This window comes from Vombatus ursinus, unplaced genomic scaffold (assembly GCF_900497805.2).
Source record: "Vombatus ursinus unplaced genomic scaffold, bare-nosed wombat genome assembly UNPS02014772.1, whole genome shotgun sequence".
Lineage (NCBI taxonomy): Eukaryota > Metazoa > Chordata > Mammalia > Diprotodontia > Vombatidae > Vombatus > Vombatus ursinus.
Genome location: NW_020954550.1, coordinates 30,437,112 through 30,457,718, shown reverse-complemented (window position 1 = coordinate 30,457,718; position 20,607 = coordinate 30,437,112). Strand labels below are relative to the sequence as shown.

Sequence of the window (20,607 nt, the reverse complement as noted above, 5' to 3'; positions counted from 1 at the left end):
ACACACACACACACACACACACACACACACACACACACACACACACATATATACTGTCTTTCACTGGGTATGAGCTTTAAGACTTCCCACCTTGGCAGGAACAGCCAAAACTTGTGCTTTGCTGCCATGGCCTTTGAGAACTTGAGGTCATCTTTACATTATGGCAAAGTATCATGTAGAACTTCAGTGAAGCTAGTTATTCAAAATAGTATCTCTAGTTGATAGGAAATCAAAACTAGGTATATTGTCTTCAGTAATTATTATGATTCAAAGATGATAGGAAACTAATACACTTTCTTTTAAATGAAAATGTAGAAAAGTAAAGTGAGAATTTTCAACTATGTTTTACATGTTGGCATAAACTTCTAAAATTTATGTAAGATAAACTTTTTTGATGAACATGAAGGAAAGAAGGAGAATATTTAAACAAATTCTTTGGTATTTTCCATTTCCTGAACTAAGCCATAAATTCCTTATTTAGAGATGAAAATCAGGATCTCCACCATCACCTAGTATAGCTGCCCCTGGATTTAATGTAAATACATGGGTTTGCAATGCTTGGTAACTGGCAAAGTTAGACTGCAGGAAAGATCAAAACCCCTAGGAAGTCGTTTTTATTGTGGAGACTTGTGATTCATAACACATAGTATATTCTGGCCATGTGCTGTAATAAGTAGACTATGTGAACACTAAGATTTAGGAAGCTAAAAAATCTCAGTAGTTTGGTTTCATGCTGCTAGCAAGGTAGATTTTTTTTTCTCCTTAGATTTGGTGTTTGAAAGACAGATGTAGTGTGGTATTGCTGACAGCAGGGCTCATTCTTTTCACCACTGTGGCTTCTACAAAAGGTTTTACAACCAGTATTCCCTGGAGCAGATCTTTCCCATTTAGGATGATCCATGTGTCCTCTAGCCCTCCCCTAAAGAACCAGGTCTAGATAACAGAGTAAACCTAAATAAGGTTGGGGCTGAAGGAACAGAAAGGTAGGAAAGGATTTGTTAATGATCTCTTTGTCAGAGTGCATAAATATCAACATCCACTGGGATTCAATTGAAGTTATAGTCCAAGCTCCTAGTCATCCTTAAGTAGGGGCTGGTAAAATGAACTGAAGTTTAAGTAGGGGCTATTAATATAATGCTTTGTAGTTTAGAAAGTGATTTACATACCTAATGGGATCTTTGAAATAACCTCATGAGATAGGCAGTAAAATTGTTATAGTCTCTATCTTATAGATGAGGAAACTGAGGTTCAGAAAGGTTAAAAAGACAGTTCTTAAAGATATTTTTGCTTAAAGCCATCATCTCTTGCTTGAGGGGGGCATGATAATTGGTATGGGTGACATCTGAACCCAGGTCCTTTGACTTCAAATCCAATATTCTTTCTTTCTTCCTTTTTTTCCTCTTTAAGCAATTGGGGTTAAGTGACTTGCCCAGGGTCACATTGCTGGTAAGTATCAAGTGTTTGGTCCAAGGCCAGATTTGAACTCAGGTAGTCCCAACTTCAGGGCTGGTGCTCTATCCACTGCGCCACCTAGCTGCCCCCAAGTATTCTTTCTTCTGAATGTACTTTTGGTACTTCTAGGATGTACCAAAAATAAAAGCAATGTCAATTGCAGTATAATTAAGGGAAGTTGTAAAATGATTATGCTGAATCTATGTAAAAGCCTGCTACAAAGAATTTTCTATCAGTGTTGTTGTTTTTACCAGACCTGTGATCAGTAGATTAGGGCTTGTAATGAGGAAATTGTCTCTACAATGGCAGTCCAGCACCTGTTTTGCAAGAGGATTTTCTAGGGGTGTGGAGAGGATAAATGACTTTCTCAGGATCACACAGTATGTGTCAGAGGCAGAACTCTTTATCTGCTCTTCCACATGGTCTCTGTCCACCAGAGTTAATGCAGGAACACTTAACTAGGGCTATGAAATGCTAAAGGGACTTCATTCAATACCTAGCCTTTTTGTAGGGACTTCTTTGCCTATGTTAATACGATGGGGACTTTTGTGCCATATGCTGCTGTGTAGGCATGTAAATTCAAATTTCAATCAACCAATAAGCATTTAGAAAATGCCTTTTGTGTACCAGGGACTGTGCTAAGTAGTAGGATTATACAGACAACAGGGAAACAGTCCCTGATCTCAAGGAGCTTATATTACATCAGGAGAGATAACACATACATATATGAGTACATACAAAATTTAGATACAAAGTGATTATAGTAATTGGTGAAATCAGAAAAGGCTTCCTATAGAATATGGCACTTGAACTGAGTCTTTCAAAATTTTTTTAAAATTAAATTTCGTTTTTTTCTGTGAACAAGTGTTTGTATTTTATTTTTTCCCAATTCCTATAAACACAATTTTTAGCATTCGTTAAAATATTTTTTTGAGTTCAAAATTTTCTCCTTCCTTCCCTCTCCTCCCCCTCCTTCAGAAGGAAAACAATTTGATATAAATTATACATGTGCAGTCATATAAAACATATTTACATATTAGCCATGTTGCAAAAGAAAACAGACAAAAAAACCCCAAGAAAAATAGAGGAAGTTAAAAAAAGTATGCTTTGATCTGTGTTCAGACTGCATCATTTCTTTCTCTGGAGATGGATAGCATTTTTTATCATCTTCAGAACTGTCTTGGATCATTGTATTGCTGAGAATAGAATAGCTAAGTCATTCACTGTTGATCATTATACAATTATGTGTTACTGTGTAAAATGTTCTCTTGGTTCTGTTGAGCTGATTCTTGAGGGAGACTAGATTCTAACAGGGGGAAGTTTGGAGAGAGTGCCTTCTAGACATGAAGGCAGATAGTACAGAAGAACAGAGATGAGAAATTGATTGCCATGTATGAGGAATAGTAAGAAATCCAGTTTGAGTGGATTGTAGGACGTATGAAGGAGAATAATGTGTAATAAATATGGAAAAATGATTGTAAAGGACTTTAAATGCCAAAATGAAGATTATGTTTGATTCTAGAGGTAATGAAGACTCACTGGAGTTTATTGAGAAGGTGAGTGAAATGGTGAGGCTTTAGGAAAGTTTGGGAAAATTATTTGAATGGAGATGGAAGATGGAAGAATGGATTGGACTGGTTAGAAAGAGACTTAAGGACAGTCAGGATGTTATTGCAGCAGTCTAAGTAGGGGTTAATGAGGGTCTAAACTAGGGTAGGATGCAGAGAGGTTGTGGATTTGGTAAGTGAATGAATATATGGAGAGAGTGAGAGTGAGGGGTCAAGGATGACACTGAGGTTACAAACCTAGGTGACTGGAAGGATAGGGGTTTACTTCATAGAAACAGGAAAGTTTGGAAGTGGAGTATCAGATAATTTATATCAACTTTCTCATTTGAACATCTCTGGTTCCATCAACTAAACTTCATATGGCATAGAGGCATGGGAGTGAAGCCCTTTGCTATGTTGGTTATTCTTGGGATGCTTTCCAGCTTATCAATGACCTTATTAAAAAGTGGCATCCAGTACTGAACTTCATATTTCATGTGGTGGTCTGTCCAGGATGGAGTACTATAGAAACATCACCTGTCTTGATTTTCATCACTCTGCCTCTCTAAATCAGCCCAAGGTTTCATTACTGTTTTTTAAATTTGGTTGTTATAACACATTGTTAACTCACACTGAGCTTGAGTCCTGCCCCTCCAATCCCCATAAAATGTTTTTCAGATGTCACTCCCTTCTCATATTATACTTTTGAATTTTTAAAAATTTTTATTTATTCATATTAAATATAATTTTAAAATTACATTTATCCCTGTTAAGTTTCATCTTATTAGATTTAGCCCAAGATTGAATCTTGACTATCATCCAGTGTGTTACCATCTATTCCGGATTTTGTAATTTATATTTGATAAGCATACTATCTATGCTTATATACAACTCATTAAAAATGGTTGAACAGAATAGAGGGTCAAGTACAGATTCCATTGAGAAGCTACTTCCAAGATGGTATCATTAGTGACCACTTTTGGGGGCAAGTCTTTTAACCAATTCCAAATTCTCTTCCTCTAAAGTCTAGCCCACTTTTTGTCATTTCTTCCTTAGAATAATAGCAGGTGAGACTTTGTCAAATTCTTTCCTAAAATCTAGACCAAGATAATATAAACAGCATCCCTCTCATCTACCAGTTTAACAAACTTGTTTAAAAAAGGGTTGAGGTTGATCTCATATGACTTGATTTTAGAGAAGTCTTGCTGACTTTTTTGAGATTGCCACTTTTCTTTAAATACAGTAGTCTAGAATTTTGCCATGTATTGTTAGGTTATTTGGCCTAGAGTTTGCAGACTCTATTTTTCACTTTTATAAAAAAAGCAATTGGGACATTTGTTCTCCAATCTTGCCATTCCTCACATGTTCCTTACACTTTTTCAAAGATCACCGAAAATCTCTCAGCAGTATCATTTGCCGGTTCTTTTATAAACTTCTGTCCACTCATCTGACTGGTGACTACCTGCCCAGACTATGTTCTAGGAGTTGCTCCACTTTACTCAAGGCTCAGCTCACTAGTTCTTCTCTTCTTCTCACTTCCTTACCTCCTTCCTCCCATCCCTAGTTTCTAGGTATCTTTTATTTATTGTGTTTGCCCATTATATTGTAAGGTCCTTGAGGGAGTAGAGACTGTCTCGTTTACCTAGTCCCTAGCACAGTACCTGACACATAGTAAATACTTAGTAAACTAACTCTCTCTCTCTCTCCCCCTCTCTCTCTTCTTTCTCTTTCTCTCTCCTCCTCCCCCTCCCTCCCTTTTTCTCTCCTTCTGTCTCTTCATATGACATAATTTTAAGTAATCCTTAACAATTTTAACTAGTCCTTGGTAGGCACATTCCATCACTTGATAGGATACCATAATTTCTAAATTTTAAGACATAGTTCAGATATCCAAATTTTATTTTCAGACATTATTCTCTTAACCAGTTTTTTACTTCCTAAACATGCCTTTCTCTTCTAAAGCCCTTGCCTTCAGTTGTTGTAATGATGGAAGCACCAGCTTTATCCTTAAGGAACTCAATTGCTCTCTAAGATATCATAATCTTTAGCAATACTTTACTTTTTTAAGTTTTAGAATGTATTTATTTAATATTTTGTCTTTCCCCAATTACATGTAAAAATAATTTAACATGAGGTTTTTTTTAAAATTTTGAGTTCCAAATTATCTCCCACCCTCCACTCCCCCATCCTTGAGAAGGCAAGCAATTTGATATAGGTTACACATGTGAAGTCATGTAAAACATATTTCCAAAGCAGTCATGTTGTGAAAGAAAACACAGACAAAAAGCTCCCCAAGAAAAATGGAATAAAAAAAATGTGTTTCAATATGTATTCAGACTCTATCAGTTCTTTCTGTGGAGATGGATAGCATTTTTCATCTTAAGTCTTTTAGAATTGTCTTGGATCATTGTATTGCTGAGAATAGTTAAGTCATTTACATTTGATCATTGTATTTTGTTTATTGGCAATTGGGGTTAAGTGACTTGCCCCGGGTCACACAGCTAGTAAGTGTCAAGTGTTTGGTCTGAGGTCAGATTTGAACTCAGGTCCTCCTGATTTCAGGGCCAGTGCTCTATCCACTGCACCACCTAGCTGTCCCACATTTGATCATTGTTACAATATTGCTGTTACTGCATATAATGTTCTCCTGGTTCTGCTCATTTCACTTTGCATCAGTTCATGTAAGTCTTTCCAGGTTTTTCTGAGAACATCCTGCTCATTATCTCTTATAACAATAGTATTTCATTACAACCATAACTTGTTCAACCATTCCCCAATTGATGGGCATCCTTCAATTTCCATTTCTTTGCTACCACAAAAAGAGGTGCATACATATTTTTGTACATATGGGTCCTTTTCCTTTTTTAAAAATCTCTTTGGGATACAGACCTAGTAGCAGTATTGCTGGGTCAAAGGGTATTTAGCAATATGTTCTCACTTTCTTGTGGCTACTATCATTTGTGCCCATGAGAATAACCAGAGATAGATAGTAGTTATTTGACTTGACAAAACTTGGGAAATTCTCTTACATGTTTTGTTTTCATGCCCTGGGAAGATAGCAAACCTCTTGGTTGTTATTATCAGATCCAAATAGTTGACTCAGTAACCCTAGAAATAATTTACAAACTACCACTAATTATATTTTCTTCATCTTATGCTGATTGGGAGATTTCTTACCTGAAAGTACTTATAGATGGACATTATCATTCCTTGGAGAAAAAGAAACTGCCTCCTCTTCTGAGGGTTCAACCCCTTTCTGTACAGGAACACTCTTGTATGTTACCCTGAATATTCAATTCCTGTACCCTTTCCCCTCTGCATCATATTTTCTCACCCTTCAACTTCTGGGTATAGGTCACATTTCTTCTTTCTCTTTAGGTTCTTTTTCTTCTTTGTTTTCATGTTTAAGCCCTACTTCCATTAAAAAATAATGGACCACTTCATAACATGATTAGCTGAAAGCCTCCTTCCCTTCTCTTCTCATTGGTGGGCCAGATTGCTCTTTCACAGTCACTTGACTATGGAAGAAATGCAAATGTTGCAGTTGCTACCAAATTCATCCTACTCTTCCTACTAGCTGGAAGTGAGAGCTTCCTTCTTTTGTCATTCTTATTAGTAGCTCTTCTAGAAAACTTTTATGGAAGACTGCTTGAAGGAGTTTTCAAGGGTTGTCATTTCACCCCTTTACTACCACTTTGAAAACTATATTCAACTTCCTTTCCCTGTGTTCAAATCATACCTTGCTTTATCAACTTGCATTACTTACCTTTGGGCAGCTAGGTGGTATAGTGGATAGCACTTCAGGCCTGGAATCAGGAAGACTCATCTTCCTGAGTTCAATTCTGGCCTCAGACACTTACTAGTTGTGTGACCTTGGGCAAATCACTTAATCCTGTTTGCCTCAGTTCTTTATCTGTGAAATGAGCTGGTGAAGGAAACAGTAAACTGCTCCAGTATCTTTGCCAAGAAAACCCCCAATGGAGTCATGAAGAGTTAGACATGACTGAACAACAACAATTATTTATCTTGTTTTACTTACCTTGTCTTACTAATTACCTTTTGCTTTTCTTTTTATTCTTTTTCTCATTTTTAAGTCCTTATCACTCATCTGAAGTCCTTCTCTTCTTCCTCCTCTCCTTCACTTTCTCTTAATCTTCTTCTTCCTCCTGTTCCTCAAATCCTTCAGTTCAAGTTTTTCTCCTTCATCTTCTGGAATCCTTCTTCACATTGAAGCTTCCTTAAGCTTAAATTGACTACTTGTCTTTGGCTCATCTTTAAAATATAACTCCTTCAGTGACCTCTTGATTGCTGACCACTCACTGTTAAGTTGGAAGCCAAATCAGGAAAAATTTTGCCATCAGAACTGTCACCCCTAAGCTGTCTGTTCTCAGTGAGAGTGTCTTGTTTAGGTGAATATTATTTTATGCCATACTCCTCTTGTGTGTGCTTTTGTAATCATTCCATTCTGTTATTCTCTCTTCACACTCACTATCGCCATTGAAAGAAAGGTTGTGCTGCATACAGTATGGTTTGCCTCTGATATTTCATAGACTCATAGGCTGTTAGGGATGGCAAAGATTTTAGGGGTCATTTAGTTCAGCACCCTCATTTTACACAGGGGGAAACTGAGGCCAAAGGAGGTGAAGTGATTTGAACAAGGTCACCTTATACCAGGCTTATAAAGGGAGGAGGGAATAGCTGTGATTACAAACCAAATCTCTTAGCCTGATTCTTAGACATTATAATGTTCTTCCTAGTACACCATGATTTACTTCCATCTGGGGGCCAACTCCTTTTAAGCTGCTATGAAGTTGTGGGGGCATTAGTGCTGACTTTGGGTTTGTTATTTATCATCTGACACTATAAAGTTAGTAGAAGCCTATACCTTACTTAAGTTCAGGTTGAAGTTTTTACTGAAAGAATGAAAAAAAAAATCTACAGGATGGGTTCTAAGAGACAACTCTTTCTATAAATACAGCTAAAACTTTGAAAAAAACGTGGACCTGTTCGGCTAAAATCTAAACAACAGAGACATTTGATTTACTGCAGGCACTAGATTGGAGTGTTAAGTGGCTGTTTTAATTTCAGAGTTTTTATAAAGGAGCTACTCTCAGCCTATGGTTGATTACTTTTTAAAAACAGAGACGTATGATTTATTGTAAACAGCATAATGGAGAGCTGATTTTTTTTTCTAAGAAAAGAAAAAAAGATTTAAAAAAATTTTCATGGCCAGAATATGTATTAGTCAACTTGTTTTTTAGTTTAGATACTGTATGTGCCCAGCTATTCTGGATTGCTTTTAGGTTCTTCTCCAGTAGTGTTGGAGGATTAATCTAGCAAAGGATAGGAAAAAGGAAGAAGTATCTGTCACGCTTCTTGTGTTTGATTGCGTATCCTTTTCTTTGAGCAATTGATTTTGTTCAACAAACATTTTGTTACATGTAGGAAGCACTGAATAGGCCAGTGTGACTGGAATATAGAGTCTGTTAAGGAGAGTGTATAAAAATGGAAAGGTGGGCTACAGCTGGATTGTTAAGGACTTTCCAGCCTACAGGCAATGTAGATACACCAGAGCTTTTCCACAGATAACACAGTACATGGCATATACATAGCAAGCCTTAATAAATATTTGTTGAGATATTTTCTCTTAAAAGTCTTATCTTTCAAGTCCTTCTATAATTAACAAGTCCACTTTGTATCATCTAAGTTTTTCCAATCCAATTCAATTTAATTCAGTTTAATTTAATTTGATTTAACCCAACTCAATTTAATTTAATTCACTTGGGTTCAGCACATACTCCTCCCAAGACACTCTAGAAGGTGTCTAGAGAAACAAAGATGAAATAAAACATCGTCTTTGCCCTGAAGTAGCATCTTAGCTTGTATTCTGATTGAGGAGATAAGATAGGTAAACAGGTGACTATATTACCAATTAGAATGTTAAATTCAAATGAGCAGCATGAATTTCTGAGTAGAGCAGGAGATGATAGCAATTAAAAGAACATTTGCTGGGGATAATCTACAGTGAAGATTTTTGACTGGGGAATAATGGATATTTTGAGGCTGACCTATAACCTGAATAGTGAAGTTGGAATGGTCACATAGTAGAATAGGTTAAGTGGACTTGGAGTCAGTAGATTTGAGTTTGAATTCTACCTCTACTGCCTACTTATTAGCCTTATGACCTTCAATAACTTACTTAACCACTCTTAGCTTCATTTTCATTATCTTTAAAATGCACCTAGTAATACTTGGACTATCTACTTCATAGGGGTATTGCAAGGAGAGCACTTGGTACAAATCTGTCTAAGTTGAAGTTTGCATGAGGATATATTCTTAAGATTCTCTGGCTCTCATTTCTTAATTTTGCAGGACAAATGTAGGGATAAAATTTGTTTATACTTCTATAATATTATTGCCAGATTCTAATAGTTTGCTCCAACTAAGCTCTTTCATCTTCATGGATGTTATCAGAGTCATAACTAGGAATTTTTGTGCCTGGGATAAATACTGTGAACCACACCCAGGGCAAGTTGCATAAAAAGGTGCTTGGTGACTCTGAAACACTGGCACAGATCTACTAGTGAGAAGCTGGGTAACGTGGGGAAAGGTTTAGGTGTTGTGTTCTCTCATTTTACAGTCATGCCTGATTCTTTGTGACCCATTTAGGGTTTTCTTGGCAAAGATACTGGAGTGGTTTGCCATTTCCTTCTTCAGCACATTTTACAGATGAGGAAACTGAGGTAAACAGGGTTAAGTGACTTACCCAGGTTCACACAGCTAGTAAGTGTTTGATGGCAGATTTAAACTCAGGAATATGAGTCTTCCTGACTCTAGGCCTGGTGCTCTATCCACTGTGTCACCCAGCAGACCTGGGGAGATGTTTTACTGCAGCCTAACATCTGGTTCCTTCCTATTTAAGGAATTGTTCATGGTAATTGGGTGCTAAATACCGTTGTTTCTATGTCACTTAATGGTTTCAAGGATTGCTAGCACCCTCTCAATTTCAGTGTGCTACCACAAAGATCCAATTGTATTGTCCTAGTTATGGCTCTGGAAGTCATTAGTGCTCTGGGCAGCTTGGGAAGGAAGAGAGGTCTGCAGACACTGAGTTGGGGGCTGGACAAAAGTTCAGGGCCTTGGAAGTGACACCTGCTGTGTGCTGTGGGGCAGCAGCAATGCTCAGAGATAGTAAGGGGACTGACTGTACACTCCCTGTACTCATCCTGTGAACAAGATCAGGTGCTATTGGGTAGTCTTGTTGCTCATTACCCAGTTCTGGGTTACAAATTCACCTTCTTGCCAGCTGTCTTGTTTCTCAGACCATAATTTTTAGCTCAGAGGACTTAACCTTTCATTCCCAGGAGCTCCCACCCTATGGCTCTGCTGTTCTGGTTGATGGTTATCTCAGTTGCCCACTACATCTCAGCTAGATTCTGGTCATGCTTCACTTCGCTCCCTAGACATCTTCTCATCATTTCTTAACACCCCCACTTTCCATTTCTGAAATGCAATCCAATCAACTCTGTTATTGTTTCTGCAAAGGATGTGTCATTTAATTCCTTTATAATTTACCATCATTTACCATCCATGTGACTTGGAAAAACCAAACATACCTCACTTGCCACCACACAAGATAACAATGTGTGTTATCTTCTATTAGAGTTTATGCTCCTTAAGGCATATTCACTTCTGTAATCCCAGTGATAAGAATAGTGCTTGACTTAAAGGAGGCTTTTAATTCAATTAATTTAATTTTAATTTTCATTCTTGTAATTACTAATACTTCTAGAACAAGGGGCAGCTAGGTGGCACATCAGATAAAGTACTGGGCCTAGAATCAGGAAGACTCATCTTTCCGAGTTCAAATCTGGCCTCAGACACTTACCAGCTCTGTGAGCCTGGATGTCACTTAACCCTGTTTGCCTCAGTTCTTTATCTGTAAAATGAGCTGGTGAAGGAAACAGCAAACTGCTCCAGTATCTTTGCCAAGAAAACCCCCAACGGGGTCACGAAGAGTTGGATATGACTAAAATGACTGAACACATTCTATCTCTGGAATACAAAAGGTGCCCTCTTGCTTGCGTGCCTTTGCTCACACTGTTTCCTTTACCCATAAATCCTTATCCCCTTCTTTTCTTCTGATGAATTCTTGCCCATTCTTTACATTTTAGCTCAGATGAAACCTCTATGAAGCCTCTTTTATCCCCAAGTTGATAATGACCTTTCTTCTTCCTCAAGTAACACTGTCTTTTGTACCTTCTTTTGCTTGAATTTATCATATAATATTGTATATTATGGTTTTCTGTGTTGACATCTTGATTATACCCTGGCCAATAAGCTTCATGAGGGCAGAGAGAATATTTTATCCATAGTAAACTCTGTATTTCATTGAGAACCTAGCACAGGGCTGTGTACATAGTAGTTGCTTAATAAAGATTTGTTGAACTACTTCTGGGAGCAGCACATTCTTTGGTTATTTTCACCAGTTTTGACTGAAGGCAACCATAGGGAAGGAGAGACTATTTTTAATTGTTGGCTTATTTTCTGCATTTAGGCCTAGAGTGGGAAGAGTGAAGATGAGTACAAGGGTGAATCAATATAAAAAAGAAAAAAGATTAGGAAGAGAAAAAAGCTAAGAATTGAAGAAGAAGAGGAAAAGGGAGAGTAATAATGCTGTATAAACCCATCTTTCTTTCAAGGGATTTGGCTCAGAAATCACAAATCTGAAACCACAGTTTACTGCACTGCTTTAAGGCAGCTCTCTGGCCAAGGGGGCAGGCAAATTGTGGTTTCCAGTGCAAGTTGTGGTTTTGAGATGTTTCTGGGTTGTTTTTCACTTATAACTTTATGACAGGAGTGAAGTCACTGTCCCTTCAGCCTTTTTTTTCCTCCTAGGTACTGTCCTGCCTACCCCACTCTCCATATCTGCACCCATTCACACTGGGAATCTAAACTGTTTTAAGCCAGTAAATACCTGGAATCTTTTGAGATAGTACTTTCCATCCCATAGAGTGACTCATCTACTCTATTTATTGGAGTCTAACCTCAGAAGGGGGAAGGTTCACCACAATTAGGGCTTATGAATTTTGGTAGGTTAGATTCCCAGTAATGCCAAGGGCTTCACACCATCCCATTGATGTCTTCAGTTGCTCAGAGAGAAAGATGGATGTCTTAAAGTATGAAAAAAAAATCTTGATGGTTTCCCGGAACCACACTGGGAAACCAAGACAAACCAAGGTAAATAGGGGATGTAGTCTAATCCTGTTATAACACAGCTTATTACATGTATTCAGATTTACCACATGGTAAATCATTTCTGCCAGGAAAAACACCCTCAAACCAGCATCTAGAAAAAGCTTACAATAACAGGGTGTAATAGAGCATTCATTCTGTAAATTTTTTTTTATCAGTGACATTGTTTTTAGCTCATTTAATTCATCCTTGAATATAACAGGATGATTAAATTGATTTAGGGTCAAGAGCATTCTTTCCACTTCCACTCTCTTACCCCTTCAAATAAATCATTTTTGTGTCATTGCCTGACTTCCGGTCATGGATTTCATCTGCTCAATGCCTTTTGATGGCTCCCCATTGCAATGAAGTAAAGTTCATGCTCCTTTGTCTGACATTCAGTTTTCTACACGATTTAGCATTATTTTACCTCTCCAGTCTCATCTCATATTATTCCCCTCTACTGATGCTTCACTTTAGCAATACTGGACTACGTGTCATTTGGAGCCTATATATGCCCTGTGTTTTCCTGCCTTCATGTCTTTACTCACCCTATTCTCTATTTCTCATCTGTTAAATTTCTTCCTATTCTTTTAAACCCAACTCAAATGCCTCCTTCTCTAGGAAGACTTCTTTGATTGCCTCTGCGAGGAATGACCTTTATCCCATAAGATTTCTCAAAATACTTGGCCTACCCCTCCCCAATATAATTATCATGCACTCATTTGTACTGTATTAATGTATATTTGCATCATATACCCTCATAGACTACAGTGACTATAGTAGCAGGAGCACAGAGCAGGGGATCTGTTTTATCTAAACTTTCTATATTCATGGCAGTGATAAAGTTTGTTCAATTAACTTACTATCATAGGTAAAGAGAATGACTCAAAATGGTAGAATGAAGTGACTGAGGCATCATTAATAAGAGACAAAGCCAGGGCTTAATTACATATTCTGTACTCTTTTTATTACCTTTCTTTTTATTACCTCATCTGTAAAATGAATATAATAATGCTTTTAGCACTTACCTCAAAGGATGTTGTTAAGATCAAGTGAAATAATGTGTTCAATATTTTTCAAGTGTTAAAATGCTACATAAATGTTAGTGGTCATTATTATTTTTATTGTTATTAGCTGTTACTGTCACACTATTGACTCATAATGAGCTTGTGGTATGTTAAAACTCTTAGGCATTTTTCACAGGAACTGTCATCCAGTCATTTCTCCTGCATTCTGTAATCAACTTTTTGAGGCCAAGTCTAGGATTAAAAAAAAAATTACTGAATTTCAACTTACTGGATTCAGCCCACAGTTTTATCCTGTTGAAATCTTTTTGGATCTTAATTCTGTCATTAAACATATTGGCTTTTCCTTTCATCTTTTTGTCATCTATAAAATTGAGATAGATTAAGCCATTGATAAAGATGTTAAACAGACCCAGGCCAAGAACAGACCCCTGTGGCATACCATCAGAGACATCTCAGTAGGTTGACATGAATCCATTGATCATTATTCTTTGAATCTGATGGTTCTACCAGTTCCAAATCAGCTTCACTATATTATCAATCCAGCCCATGTATTTTCATCTTATCCATAATGATACTGTGAGGAGCTGTCAAATATGTTCTGTATCCCATTTCTATACCATATATCTGATTTTTGTGACCCTGTCATAAAAAGAAGTTGGGTTAGTCTGACATGACTGGTTCTTATGCAGCCATGCAGGGGTGTGTTGACCAGTACTTTGTTGTCTTCTAAGTCCTCACAAAGCATCTTTGAAATAATGAGGTCTCAAAAATCATCCATAAAAGGATATGATGAGGATCATGGTCATGGCTGTGTGAGTAGAGAGAAGGGGACTTATATGAGAGATGTTGTGAGGATAGAAACAAAATGATTTGAAATGTCCATGGGCATCTCAAATTCAACATGTCTGAAACAGAATTCATTATCTCTCATTCCCCACCAACCCCCCCAAAAACCAAGCAAAACAAAAAATCAAAGCTCTCCTCTTCCAAAATTTCCTGTTGTTGCTGAGGATACCACCATCCTCCTACTCATGTAGGCTCACAACATGGTATTTAATCCTAAACTCCTTTCTTTCATTCACCTCATATGTTCAATCCATTTCTAAATCATCTTGTTCCTATCTTCACAACATTTCTCGTAAAGATGAAGAAATTGAGGCAGACAGAGGTTAAGTGACTTGCCCAGGGTCACACAGCTAGTAAATATACAAGACCAGATGTGAACTCATGTCTTCCTTACTCTGTCCAGTGCTCTACCCACTGTACCATCTAGATGCCTCATAAATTATCTTTCCCAAAGCCAAGAGTTCACTATAACTTAACACTAAATAGCAGTAGTGTGCAGTGTTCTATACTGAACAGATAGACATATTCTTCCCTCAGTTTATTTGAAATCTAATTCTCTTTATGGAATTCTTTTGTAGTTCTTGTGCTATTTAGTTGACCTAGTCAGTTGTAACACATCACAGGATGAACAATGTAGCTGGATTAAAAACCATGAGACTCAATAAATAAAACCAGACTAAATAAAGCATTTGCTTTGGACTTTTGTCTAGGGGGATAAAAGGCAAAATGATGAAAACAAATGCCAAGAATTAACTGAGTGAATTTCTACTGAGCTTGTTTTATTTGATTTTAAAGTGTAATTGATTTTCAGTGACTTTTTTTTTTTTAACTTAAATGGATCCCAATAGTAAGAAAAATTTTGGAGGGAAGATTCACAGAAGTCAACATGCTATTATGGAAAGTGGACTAGTCTTGGAATTAGATGATGCTTGCAGTTTTGGCTTTGTTACCAATAAAGTATGTGATCTTTTAAATCTTTCACCTTCTTTTCCTCCTTTGTAAAGATGGGGTTGGATTAGATTATCTCTAAATTCCCTTACAGTTCAAATATTACGTGATTCCTTATCAATCATCCATTTTTGTCTTGGGTCCTGCTCAAAAGTATCAGGAAACATTATCTCCCTCATCTGGTCTCGTTTGCTTTGTATTTCTCTTTTGTACTGACCATATTCTTATTCTTATAATACTTATCTACGTACACATCTTATCACACCTACTTGCCTTTTTGAAGGCAAGGACTTTGTTGCACATTACAGGAAGGTGACATAATGGAAAGAGTACTTAATTTGGCTCCAGAAGTACTAAGTTTAATTTACCGTTCTGCTACTCAATTCCATTGTTAATTTAACCTCGGGTCTCTAGTTTCCTTGTCTATAAGATGAGTGGGTTGGACAAGATGAATCCTAAGGCACCTTCCTAAGGCTTGAAATTCGAAGATAAACTCATTACTAACCTCAACATTTTTTAATGAAGCCCCCTCCTCCCCCTTCCCTCTCTTCTTCCCTAGCTCAGGTCCTCCTCACCTCTCACCTGGACTATTTCAACATCCTTCTCAATGGGCTCTCTGCCTCAGGTTTTTCCCTACATTAGTCCATCCTCTATTCAGATGCCACAGTGATTTTCTTAAAGTGTGGGTCTGATCATGTCACCCATCTACTAGATAAACTCCCTATTAACTCGAAGATCAACTATAAAGTCCTCTATTTGGCATTTAAAACTCACTACCAACTAGCCCTTTCTATCTAGTATTTGGATGCATTCTCCACATACTTCAGCCATACTCCATACTTGCTATTCCTCACATTTCATGCTCTATTTCCCAACTCTGAACCTTTGTACTGGCTTTCATCCAGGCCTGGAATCCTTTCCCTCCTAACCCCCACCTCTTAGAATCTCTGACTTCCTTGAAGATTTAACTCAAAAGCCACTTTATATAGGAAGTCCTTCCTGCTCTCCTCTCTCTCCTCACCAGCTGCTAATGCCTTCCCCTCTAAGGCTACTTTTTCATTAACTATTTCTTTTGAATGTACCAATTTATGTATCTATTGTTTCCAACATTAGAATGTGAGCTATACTTTTGTTTTTTCTTTGTATATTCTGTACATATTTCAGTGCTTGGCACATAGCAAGTGCTTTATAAATATTGACTGATTAAATAAAAACAATTGACAAAAACAAAACTAGTGTGGATCCATGTCTGATGCTCTGCTTTCAAGTAGAACATTTTGATAGTAATCTTGCCTTGCTATTAATATAAGATATTTCTAATAGAATTAGAAGTTAGCAGAGCTGAATGAGGATTCATGAATGAAGAGGTCCAGGAGCTATAGGAGGTCCACTGCAACTCATAAGTCAAAACATCCTCAAGAGATAAGTCTTTACTGATAGAGTCTGAATGCAGACTGAAGCTTAATTTTTTTCAATTTGTTTTTCTTTTTTGTAACATGGCTAACATGAAAATATGTTTTGCATGATTTCACATGTATAATTGATATCACATTTCTTGCCTTCATGATGGATGGGGTTGGAGTGGAAGGGAGAGATTCCAGAACTCAAAATAAAAATAAAATGAATGTTAAAAATAAAAATAAATAAAAAAATAAATAAAAAGACAGGTCTTTAACAAGGAAGTTGTTCTGAATGACTAGAGACAGTGAAGAGAAAAAGGAAAAAATTATGGGGAGCCTCAGGCAAGCTTCCAATTTCTTTTTTTTCTGTTCTCTGTATCTAATGAGTATGAATCCACTAGGGACCTGAAAATAGGCTTCCACTTACCCAATTCTATTTTCATAGAATTATTTTCTTCAGTGAGTTTTTGTATCTCCTTTTTCATTCGGGCAATTCTACATTTTAAGGAATTCTTTTCTTCTGTGAATTTTTGTAATTGTTGTACTCCTTTTTCCATTTGGCCAATTCTACTTTTTAAGAAGTTCTTTTCTTCAATAGATTTTTATGCCTCTTTTATTATTTGGTCTATTCTGTTTTTTAAGGTGTTATTTTCTTCAGTATTTTTTTGGTGCTTCCTTTATCAAGCTGTTGAATTTTTTCATGATTTTCTTGCATCAATCTCATTTCTTTCCCCAATTTTCCCCCTACCTCAATTATTTGATTTTAAAAATTCTTTTAAAGCTCTCCCAAGAGTTCTTTTTGGGCCTCAGACAAATTTTTCTTTGGGGTGTGTGTGGCTTTGGATGTAGTAGTTTTGATTTTCTTATCTTCTTCTGAGTTTGTGTTTTGATCTTCCTTGTCAGCATAGTAACTTTCTATGGTCAGATTCTTCTTCTTTTTTTTGCTCATTTTCTAGCCTATTTCTTAAATTTTAACTTTATGTTAAAGTTGGGCTCTGCTCCCAGGGAGCATTGTCTGAATTTTCTGGTTTTTTGTCCTGTTGTCTTCAGACAGTTCTGGGAGTCTGTAAGTTTTCAGTTGGTATGATCTAAGGGTAGGTGTAGTCATTGCTCTCCTAGCCTGTACTCTGGTCTATGAGTGACCACAAGTACTGTTTTCTGTCCTGGAACTGTGACCAGGGTCCCTGTTCCTCTGAGAATGCAAGCCCTAGTGTGCCAGTGCTTCTCCTTACCCTGGGAGTGTGATCTGGATCTTTGTATGGGCAATGCAACAGAGTCCCATACCTAGTGCCAGCTAAGGATCCCTTGTTACCTTTTTCTGACCAGTTATTTGACTTCCTTACAGTCTGTGAGCTGAGTCACTGCAGCACATTCACTTGCCTCCAAAGTGTGCTGCTGAATTTATGCTGGCCATGGCCCACTACTGGCTACTTTGTGCAGGGCCTTGCTCTTTGCTTTGGGGCTCAGCTTGGGGCCTTGTTGCTGACTTGCCAGGCATGGTATGTGCTAGGTTGTACGCATCTCTACCTAAATGAGATAGACCTTTCCAGCTAACCTTTTAAGTTGTCTTGGGCTGGAATATTGTTTCACCTCATCCTTTTGTTGGTTTTACTACTCCAGAATTTGTTTTGAGGGGAATTTGGGAGAGGTCAGGTGAGTCCCCACCTTTACTCTGCCATCTTGGTTTCTATTTACATTTTAAAAGTTTCAGTCTTTACGTGTATCAACAAACATTAACATTTCCATATACAAAAAGAATTATAAATAAAAATATGGATCTCTATTACATATTGGTTAGTTTTTTTGAAAAGTACATAATATATATTATTATTAACAATCTAGCAATGGTAGATTTCAGGTCAGAGAAAGGATACACAACAAGGGTGGGTAAGAATGTATTTGCCCTCCAAAAGTCACAAAACTATGCATCTCCTTTGATCCAGTAATCCAGCAATAGACCCACTATTATACTTGTAGCCCAAAGAAAGAAAAATGAAAAGGACCAATATGTATAAAAATATTTATATATTATATATATGTAAAGCAAGTGCTTTCATAGTAACTCATAGCTAGAAATTAAAGGAATATTTATCCATTGGGGAATAGCTAAACAGATTATAGTATGTAAATGTAGGAAACTTATTAGGCCATAAGAAATCATAAAATGGACAATTTCAGAGGAAATTGGAAAGATCTCTGTGAACTGATACATAATGAAATGAGTAGAACAGAAGAACAACTTATACCATGACAACCACATTATAAAGAGGAAGAACTTTGAAAGAGTAGGGTTCTGATCAAAGCAATGATAAAGTACAAGCCAAGAGGACTAATTATGAAGCATACCTACCAGAGAGGTAATGTTCTTAAAATGAGTCATGCATTTTTCATGGGGTAGAGTATTGGGGGGTAAGTGGGAGGGACAGATAATAAATGTGTATAAACAAATAAGATGTGGAAAAAACACCAAATGTATTTGCCAGGTATTTTGAAAGTTAGAGGGTAGCTTCAAAGAATGAAGAAAAACAATAGCAGCTGAAATACTCAGAAATCTGCAGGAGATAAAAATCTAAGAAAGGAGCCAGTAGTCAAACTCATTCCCTCAAACGTCTATACACAAATGTCCACAATTTTGGCAAGAAACAAAAGGAATTAGAGGTGCTAATGCAAGGAGGAAAGCTTTGCCATATAAGTATCTCTGAGACTTGGGGGATGAAATCCTTGACTATACCATTAGTCTTGATAAGTGTATCTTATTTGAAAGAAACAAGGTGCATAAATGTAGGGGTTCAGAGTGGGGAGAGCATTAAATACACCCATTCTGGGCCTTTAATACATTAGAGTGCATAGAAATATATCTGATGAAAATGCCAGAGCTGAGTATTGTCCTCATTCAGTAAAGAAATACATTATGGCACAAGCAAAAAAAAATATTATTCAACTAAAATAATAGTATATGCAGAAGGTCAAAATACATATTTTAGGTTTGTGTATATTGACTCAAATGAAGCACTGTACCATTTTGATTCTGATCCACTGAATGGAAATCTTATCCCTTAGTTGTGACTGAACTAGATTCCATGGAAGCTATTGAATCATTTTAGTGGTCTCTCCAGAAACATATGCTAGATGAGAATTAAGACTAAAACCCAACATAATAACATATCAGTTTGAAAATAATAATAAAGAATATCTTATTCTTTAATATAAGTTGGGAAAGTTTTCTTTTCTGAGTATGTTATTTAATGAAGTCAAGGTTGCTGCTTTGGTAATAACAATATAGTCCAAGGTACAGCCAATGCAAGATTTAGTAACATCCATAACCTGGCCTCAGCTCATCAAATAATAGAGCAAGTTCCTATTCTGGTCTTGAAATCAGTCCAGTATTAGCGCTGCTGCTAACTGTGAAGCTAGTCACTAATGGAAACCAATTGAATTGGACTACCTGGTGTGTATTGTGGTGGCAGAAGTCCAAGTTCACTGCCCTCGCCTGTTGTAAATTCAAAAGAAGATAAGAAACCAGGTCTCAAAGCATATTCAGGAGCTTTATCACTGGCCACTCAGCAGTTTCTTTTTCTTTGAATACCTGATATAAGCTTGTTTTCTTGCAATTTGTCTCTTCTTTCCCCTTGATAACAGGCACTATATCACTATCTGGTACTTCACTTGAGATATCAACACTAATTTTTTTTGTGGAAGAATTTCTTGAAATCATCTGTCATGATGAACACCTTCCTGAGTTCTCATACCTGGCTCTCAATCGGTGGGCCACCACTATTCTCAGCCACTGGTGGGTCCAGCTGCAGAATAAATAACAACTTTCTGACTTAACCTTAGTAACAATTTCACTTTTCTTTTCTCTTCTTTTCCTTTCTATGATTCTAATAGATTTGAACTATTTTAATTTATGACTTCTTGAAATATGAAATCCAGATTTTTTCTTTTGTTTTAATCTTCAAAAGTCTGATGATTTTTAGATTATTCCTATTTGATGTTTCAGTAAAGTTGTTTCAAAAAAATAGTATGTGCCTTACATTTTCTTCCATTTAAAAGTATCTTTTGACTTAATTTTAAAATCTCTTGTTGCATCGTAGAATCCTTTTTTTCTGTTTGGCCTGTTGTAATTTTCAGGGAGTTCAATTCTTGCAT

At 36.8% G+C, this 20,607-nt stretch overlaps 1 pseudogene; it reads right to left on the bottom strand.

The window, feature by feature from the left end:
• Window positions 1–19,765: 19,765 nt before the first annotated feature.
• LOC114044138 lies at window positions 19,766–20,180 on the bottom strand (annotated as a pseudogene).
• Between the last annotated feature and the right edge of the window lie 427 nt (window positions 20,181–20,607).